We start from the raw sequence: 9,460 nt of genomic DNA on the forward strand, positions 1-9,460 counted from the left end.
TAGGAAGTTGTATAGCACTAACTGTCTTGATGAGTTACTATAATGAGAATGTTTTGTCAGTAAGGGAAGGAGGCTTCTAAAAGGAAAAGGAAGACAATCAGATAGACAAGAATAAACTATTGCTTGCTTTAAGGATTTTCTCTAGGGTCAGTACAATTGTTTGGCAGGCATGTGCCCTCAATGGTATTGCTTAAGAAGGGAAATTTTTTTCCATTTCAATATGGCAGAATCCCTTATTTTCAGAAGCTTTGAGAAAATGATTTGAAATAGCATGAAGTGACAATACAGACATGCCTTAAACTCCATGCTTCAATTTCCCTGATTGCAAATAGGAAGAATACTTACTAGGATAGAAATGTGAATTTCTATTTCTTTTATATCCTTTTTTGTGGATTCTGTGAGTTTCTTATTAAATAATGGGCAGTGAAACAAATTACTTTCATCTCTTGAGGAGCTTCCTTCTTTCTTAAATGATTCTGAACTTTTTCTCCCCTTTTTGAGCATTCATATAGATGAGCATATTTGAAAAACTGACCATAATGGAATAGTAAACATATCTGTAAAGCAACTGATTGTCACTATGGCAACACTGAATGTTTGACAGTTAGTCTTTCCATTATTCTCTGTTGCTATAGTAATAAAACCTTGAATTCTGACACCATTTCCAAATTGTATTAAAATAAAGCCCTGTTCATCCCCCAGGAAGGAGGGAGAGCCAGTACTATCAATATGTAAAATATATTAGAACGTCTCTAGCACTAAGACACAGATGACATGAGACACACTTTGCTGCATTTTAAACTGGAAAACATGCCTAAAAAGTAGAAAAATAAAGAGGAAAAATACACAAAGTAGAACAAAAGTTATTTTTGTTATTAAAAATCAGCCTTTTATCTTAAATACATATAAAAACAGCTTTCATTTATGACCTGTTAAAATTTAACATCCAATATTATTGCAGAAGGAAGAGCAGAATCTTTTTTGTTTCTTTTTAGAACAAAATATAGTAGAATAATTGGCAATTAAGGGCCACCAAAAGGAGTAAAAATATCTCTTGGGGTTTTGAGAGGCTTTCATATATTACATTAAATACATTATATTCTCATCTACTTTTAAATTTATAATCAGGAACCAGAATATTATTATATTACTTTTATTTTTTAAGAGACAGGGTCTTGCTCTGTCATTCAGGCTGGAGTACAATGACTTGATCATAACTCACTGTAGCCTCAAATTCCTGGGCTTAAGTGATCCTACCCCCTGCCCTCACCTCAGTCTCCTGAATAGTTAGGACTACAGGTACATGCCATCACACCCAGCTACTTTTGAAATTTTCTGTAGAGATGAAGTTTTACTATGTTGCCCAGGTTGGTCTCAAATTCCTGGCCTCAAATGATCCTCCCGCCTCAGCCTCGCAAGGCATTGGGATTGTTGTTTCTTTTGCCTTTTCCTCTTCAGCAAAACATTTACACATATTGTTTCTGTTGCTGAACAACCCAAAAAGCCTTGCCAGGAATCATAGCTCTTGCATTTAAAAAATTTAAATGAGTTCAACATAAGTTAAATGAAAGGCAACTTTTCTTAGCGATCTTAGGATTACATTTACATTTCATTGCTGTTATTATGTATTGATCACAGACTCTTTTACTCTCCACAAATCAACTAAACAGAAAAAAAAAAAATCAAGAACGTTGCTTATAGACAACACAGTCTTTGGTATTTAGGGCTAGGTGTTCCATGAAAATTGATAAAGAAGTGAACTAAAAGCAATGAACAATGTGGGATGAAAGAGCTCTCAGTCAGCTGCTAAACAATGATGGATTAACCGAGTGAGGCTACTATTCTAAGTAATTATATAATCATCGTCTATTCCATAACCTGAATTCTATTTTTTTGTAATAAACAGTAAATGCAAGGTCAATGCTAGGTGCTGGAGATAAAACAAAGATTAACAACAAGATCCCTTCCTTTGACAGCTTACAACACAGTCAACAAATTTTAGAAAAAAGATTGTGGATTGCGAAGGGAGTTCTGTTGTCCTCTTACTCCACTAAAACCTTTCATGCCTTTTGGTCACCTCTAATGTAATCTTCTTGAGGGTATCAATCACATCCATTTTAAGTGACGGTACAGTATAAGGTTTTAAGTGCACAGACCATTGGGGTTTAAACTCCAGCTCTGCCACTTACTAACTGTGCAACATTGGAAAGATACTTAATATCTCTTAGACTCAGTTTCCTCATCGAAAAAAATGTGAAGAATGCTAGTAGTCTTCCCACATAGGACTGTTATAATAGTTAAATAGATTAATACATAAGAAGGCCATATATCAGTGCTTGTCACAGAATAATATTCAATATTTATTAAATGAATTAAGAGATATGGCCAGTGAATGAAAAGCTTCCAATTAAAAAAATCTGTGAAATTCTTATAAAAAGGAAATCAAGAATACATGCAAATAAACACAAACGAAGTTACAAAAAGACAGTAATTTCTCAAATAGAGACAACAACATGCATAGTCTTTACTACTAACAATGTGTGCATCTGTTTTTCTGTTGATACATCATCACACAAAAACAGCTGGATCCACTTTCACTAAATATTCAGGGTGCATTTGGCATGGGGTGATGTAAAACATAGGCTATTTTGCATAAATAAAATTCATTCCTTAGGAGACTCAAAGAAACAGGTGATCATACGACAGAAATACTAAAATTATTGTTCTACAAAGAAGCCTTTTGGACTACCAAACAGGAGAGAGATACAAAAAGTGATTTTTCAAAATGAGCTCCAAATAGAAAGTCACTAGGACACATGTTCTAAATTGCAAGCACAGATTTGTACTTGATTTGTTTCTTCCATAGGACATTGCCTGTATACGTACACCATAATGAAGATAACATGATTTTCTAAAAAGAATTGTTAATAATTCTCCTAATCATGACTGGCCCATCTCATTACATAGGCTGTTCCAGTAGAAACCAAAGTTTGGCCAATCTCCCACCATAAACAAAAATGGCAACCTAACTACACTTTATGCTAGTTGCAGTGTCAGGACCCATTTGACTTCTCAAGATAGCAGATTGGTCTTTGAAACTTCAATCTGTCATCCCTACTTCTTGCTATAATGATTACCATACAAACATAACTAGTGTCCCAACATTTCCTATTTTTACCATTTATATGGGGCAAAAAAACTAAAGGAAATTAATTGCAACAATTTCTAGAGGTACCATACTGGTTTTCCACTCAACGTAAATTTTTTAGAAACACACAATTTGCTGTTGAAAGCTTTCAATGTTATTTACAAACCACTGTAATTTACCTGATGGGTAACAAAAATTGTAAGCGCTTTGATGGAACACTACAGAAAACAAAACAGAGTGAGTTTTACTTTGTCTAGTATTCTGTTAAATTCAGCAAATATATATTTGTCAGACTAGGTGCCAGGTAATATGCTAGGTGCTGGCAATAAAACGGTAAAAAGGACCAAGTGCAGTGGCTCATGCCTGTAATCCCAGAACTTTGGGAAGATGAAGCGGGCAGATCATAAGGTCAGGAGCTCGAGACCAGCCTGGCCAACATGGTGAAACCCCGTATTTACTAAAAATACAAACATTAGCCAGGCATGGTGGCACATGCCTTTAATCTCAACTACTTGGGAGGCTGAGGCAGGAGAATTGCTTGAACCCGGAAGGCAGAGGTTGCAGTGAACTGAGATCACGCCATTGTACTCCAGCCTGGGTGACAAGGCAAGACACCATCTCAAAAAAAAAAAAAAAAAAAGGTTAGAAGTACAGTATGATATCTAAATAGAATATATATATATATATGTCTAAAACTGTTATGAAAATTGAAAAATTGATCTGTTCTAAGATTGTCAAGGAAGAGTGAGTTAAGAAAATAAGAATATGTCATAAGGACAAGAAAAGGAGGGAGCAGGGCATTGCAGGAAGACAAAACAGCATTTGCAAAGGCAAAAATGAAAAAAGTCAATAGCAAAACCCGATAAGCATAGTTATTGTACAACAGGGGTTATAATATGTTCACTGAGTTATTTTTTTTCCTTAAGTAAACTGCATTTGGAGACAGCAGAAGTAAAGTGATATTTTCCCTTCTCTTTTGTTACATAATAAGCAATGAAATAAGAATATTTTAGTTAATTATATTCCTGCCTGCCTGTGGCCAGGCAGTTTAGAACAGCATTTGATAGAAATAAAATGAATGACATATGTATTAGCCCATTTTCATACTGCTGATAAAGACATACCTGAGACTGGGCAATTTCCAAAAGAAAGAGGCTTAACGGACTTATGGTTCCATGTGGCCTGGGAGGCCTCACAATCACGGCAGATGGTGAAAGGCATGTCTCACATGGTGGCAGACAAGAGAAGAGAGAGCTTGTGCAGGGAAACTCCCATTTTTAAAACCATTAGATCTCATGAGACTCTCATGAGTAAGCATAGACAAGCATGTCTCTACTCACTGACAAAGTCATAAGTAACAATCTGTAAGATTAAACCGATCATTACATTTTAAAGCATATATTTCATAATTACTTCCTATTTTATGGGAGAGTACCTCCAAGAATATCCAGCAAGGATTTACCATTCATTCAGAATATTCCATCATTTATTTACCACATCTTTTTTGAGTGTCTGTTACATTCACTATCACGAGTACAGCACAAGAAAGACCCACCCCCATACTTCAATCACCTCCCACTAGGTTCCTCCCACAACATGTGGGAATTGTGAGAATTACAATTCAAGATGAGATTTGGGTGGGGACACAGACAAACCACATCAACATATAAGTTCAAATTTTCTATTAGCCACATTTAAAAAAATAAAAAAAACACAATTAGCTAAAGAAATAAGTTGGAGGTATCACACTTCCTCATTTCAAACTGTATTACAATGATACAGTATCAAAATGTATGGTACTAGCATAAAACCATACACACATACCAATGGAACAGAATGGAGAAGCCAGAAATAAATCCACTCGCATACAGTCAACTAATCTTTGATATGGGTGTCAATGAATATATACAATATGCAATGTGAAAAGGATAGTCTCTTCAATAAATGGTGTTGGAAAACTTTTGTTATGTTGGCTATCCATATAGAAAAATAATAAAATTGGACCCTCATCTTACAACACATACAATAATTAACTTGAAATGAATTAAAGATGTAAATGTAAGACTTGACACTCTAAAACTCCTAAATGAAACCATACGGGAAAATCTCCTTGGCATTGGTCTTGGCAATGATTTTTTGGATAAGACACTGAAGCACAAAGGAAAGCAAAAATAAGTGGTACTACATCAAACTTAAAGACTTCTGTACAGCAAAGGAAACAAAGTGGAAAACAAAATGGAAAAGAAACCTATGGAATAAAAATATTTGTAAACCATACATCTGATGAGAGATCAATATGCAAAATACATAAGGAATTCATATAACTCAACAGCAAAAAAACAACCTGATTGAAAAACGGACAAAAAAATCTAAATAGGCATTTCTACAAAACAGACATACAAATGGCCCATAAGTACATGAAAAGATGATCAACATTGTTAACCATCAAGGAAATACAAATCAAACCCACCGTGACATGTCACCTCATAGCTGTTAGAATGATTATTAGTTTTTAAAAAGACAACAAGTGTTGGTGAGGACGTGGCGAAAGGAGAACCCTTGTACACTGTTGATGGGAATGGAAATTGGTACAACTACTATTTTATGGGAGAGTACCTCCAAGAATATCCAGCAAGGATTTACTATTCATTCAGGATATTCCATCATTTATTTACCACATCTTTTTTGAGTGCCTGTTACATTCACTATCACGAGTACAGCACAAGAAAGACCCACCCCCATACTTCAATCACCTCCCATAGTGGTTTTCAACTACTATGAAAACCAGCATGGAGGTTCCTCAAAAAATTAAAAATACAGTAACCATACAATTCAGCAATTCAGCAACCCCACTACTGGGTATATATTAATAAGGAAATGAAATTAGTATGTCAAAGACATATCTACATTTCCATTTTATTGCAGCATTACTCATAATAGCCAAGATATGGAAATAACCTAAGTGTCCATCTATGGATGAGTTCATAAAGAACCTGTGGTGTGTATATGTGTATACATATACATATACACATACATATACATATACATAATGGAATATTACTCAGCCATAAAAATGAAGGAAATTCTGCCATTTGCATCAAGAGGACGTTATACTAAGTGAAATAAGGCACATACAGAAAGACAAATACTGTATGATCTCACCTATATGTGGAATCACAAAAACTTGAATTCTACGCAGATGCGGTGGCTCACACCTGTAAGCACTTTGCGAGGCCGAGGTGGAAGGACTGCTTGAGGCTGGAAGTTCTAGTCAGCCTGGGCAACACAGCAAGACCCTGTTTCAATAAAAAAAAAAAAATTGCCAGATGTGACAGCGATGCCTGGGGTCCTAGGCAAGGTGGGAAAATCACATTTGCCAAGGAGTTCTAAGCTGCAGTGAGCTGTGAACATTCCATTGCACTTCAGCCTAGACAACAGAGTCAATAGAGTAAGACTCTGTCTCTAAAAGAAAAGAAAAAAAATTAGAACTCAAAGAAGTAGAGAGCAGAATGGTATTGCCAGGGCTGGGGGTTGGGAAGAAACCTCCAGTTTTAAAATGAGTAAGTTCTGGGAATCTGCCATACGGCATGGTGACTACAGTTAATATTATATTGTTTACTTGAAATTTTGTAAGAAAGTATATCTTAAGTGCTCTCAGCCCCCACCCCGCTCCCCGCCCACACAATGGCAACTATGTGTGGTGGTGGATGTATTGATTGTGGTAATCATTTAACAATGTATATGTATATCAAATAATCATTAATATATATAATTTTTATTTGTCAATCATACCTCAATAAAGCTGGGAACAATTTAAAAACAGGTAAAATTAATTTTAATAATATATTTTTCTTAATGCAATTATGCAAAATATTGTAATTTCAACTTATAGTCAACACAAAAATTATTAGTGAGATATTAATTTTTTTCATACTAAATCATATTAATTTTTTTCATACTAAATCTTGGAATCCTGCATATATTTTACACTTACAGCACATCCCAATTCAGACACAATTTTTAAATCAGAAATACTTGATCTATATAGATTTCAAAAAGTTTACAATTGAAAAAGTATACACATAACCCATATTTTCCAAATACACTTAGAAGTATCTAGTAACTTGAATCAAATATCAGTTTTTAAATTAAAGTTAATTAAAATTAATACAATTAAAATTGAGTTTTTTGGTTGTACTAGTCACATTCTAATGACTCATCTGGCTATCACGGTTGGACAGCATAGTTGTAAAATAAGTGTGTAAGTACCTCTGGGTCAAATCTCTAGCCTGGACTTAATATTAAGAAAATATTAAGAAAAATTGGACTTAATATTAAGAAAAATATTAAGAAAAATCAGCAAACAGGTTGGTCATGTAGTACTAATAGTAAACATTATGGATTACTTTCAAACTCTTCCTTGTTGGTCCATATCCACTCAGACAAGATGTAGCTCAGAGGAAATAGTGAGGGTATTTGAAAAAGATATTTCAATTAGCAAAGAGACTGAAGTTAATTGGGGAAAGTTTACAGTTCATGATATGAAAGCAAAAGTTTGTTAATACTGATTTACCATTCTTGTCCCCGTTACTGAGGTAAATAAACAGATTCAAGTGGTGGACAGGCTCTGAACAGAACTGATAAGTGTCTGGTTAAGATGGGGATAGCTAGTTCTCTTACTTTTTCACTGTACTCATCAAAAACAAACAAACAAACAAACAAAACCAAAAACCACCCGCCACAAACAAAATCCAAAATTATAAAATACAGCTTGTATTTTATCAAAATTACAAAAGTTTCTTTTGATCTACGTAGGCAAAACTATAGACATGCTTCTTTGACAAGCATGTCTATGCTTACTGACAAAGTCGTAAGTAACAATCTGTAAGGTTAAACCGATCATTACATTTTAAAGAGCATATTTCATAATTACTTCCTATTTTATGAGAGAGTTCCTCCAAGAATATCCAGCAAGGATTCACCATTCGTCCAGAATATTCCACCATTTATTTACCAAATCTTTTTTGAGTGTCTGTTACATTCTAGGCACTGCGTTATTCATAACGGTGAACAAGAAAAGCCCCACCCACATAAAATATGTGATAAGAGCTGTCAGAGGAGAGGCCGTGATGAGAGCTCGCTGAAGTAGGCTTGCAGATTTAGTAAATAAAAATTTTTATTTTTAAAAATTTAGCAAATAAACATACGGATACCAAATATTCCACTGGACAGATTAAAAATTATTTGCTTTTTATCTGAACTTCAAATTTAACTGAGCGTCCTATTTTTATCTGGCAAACCTACGTGGAAGGGAAAGCTTGGAAGTGGAGGGAGGAAGAATGGAGATAATTCTGGAAGCCTTCCTTTAGAAAGGAATTTCTAAAATGAATGCTAGGCATAGCGGAGAAACGGGGAGAAAACACAATAATGCCAACTGACTTCCTAGGCCACTGTAGAGTTCAGGAACTGAAAGAAGCAAAGGGAATGGGGTAAGGAAGAAGAAAAGTGGGTATGATGTTGAGAGATGAAGCTTGAGGGAAAAGTAGGTGCCTTATTTTTCACGTTCGATAAGGAGTTTGTACTGTATCACCAGTGGTGAGATTCCACTAAAAAACTTTAAGCAGCTCATTTTGGCTACAAGGTGAAGAATGAACTACAGTCCGGCAGACAGGATGTTGCGAGACCAGTTAGGAGGCTATTGATGGAATTCAGGTGAGTCCACAGAGGCCTGGACAGAGTCAGCGGAAAGAAAGGTGCACTAGTCACGAACACCTGAACGTGAGACGGCAGAAAATAAGCAACTGCAAACTTGAATATAGAGGAGGACTGGGAGAGACGAAAGCAGAAGCACGTATTTGGGGAAACAGTGAAGAATGGTAAAAAAAAAAAAAAAAAAAAAAAAAAATCAAATGTCTTCTGAGAAGTATAGCATGATAAGGACTGAGAAGTGACTCCTAGATTTAGCCATATGGAAGTCATCAGAGACCTTTGGCACGGGCAGTCTTAGAGGAATGGCTGAGGCCAATTAGGTCGCATCCTGGTCGAGGAGGTGATGCTGGTCTAGGAACCCGACTGGAGCAGCACGCGGTTCCCACTTCTTCTTTGCCCTTTTAACAGGTGAGGGTCAAGGACAAGAGACTAGTTGCAGATGCAGCGGCCAGTGCCCCAATCAGTTAGAACAGCGCAGCAAGCGGATCACTAGGAGCCAATCCCTTCCTAGAGTCCACTTGACTGACAGAGCCGGGCACCACAGACGGAGCGCAGAGAGGGAGGTGAATTACGAGGGGGCGGAATTCCAGGGCACTAACCCGG

At 35.9% G+C, this 9,460-nt stretch overlaps 1 long non-coding RNA gene across 2 annotated transcripts in view; it reads right to left on the reverse strand.

The window, feature by feature from the left end:
* Nucleotides 1–9,454, reverse strand: part of LOC103877865 — a 25,187-nt gene extending 15,733 nt beyond the window's left edge. Inside the window, exons 1-2 of one of the 2 annotated variants that reach the window (XR_002517186.2) lie at nt 9,135–9,452; nt 6,311–6,444 (exon numbers count right to left, since the gene is read on the reverse strand). This is a non-coding gene — a long non-coding RNA (uncharacterized LOC103877865). Of the gene's footprint in view, nt 1–6,310; nt 6,445–9,134 lie in introns of both variants that reach the window. The other variant, XR_002517187.2, reaches the window with a different exon arrangement.
* Between the last annotated feature and the right edge of the window lie 6 nt (nt 9,455–9,460).

This window comes from Papio anubis, chromosome 12 (genome assembly GCF_008728515.1).
Source record: "Papio anubis isolate 15944 chromosome 12, Panubis1.0, whole genome shotgun sequence".
Taxonomy (NCBI): Eukaryota; Metazoa; Chordata; class Mammalia; order Primates; family Cercopithecidae; genus Papio; species Papio anubis.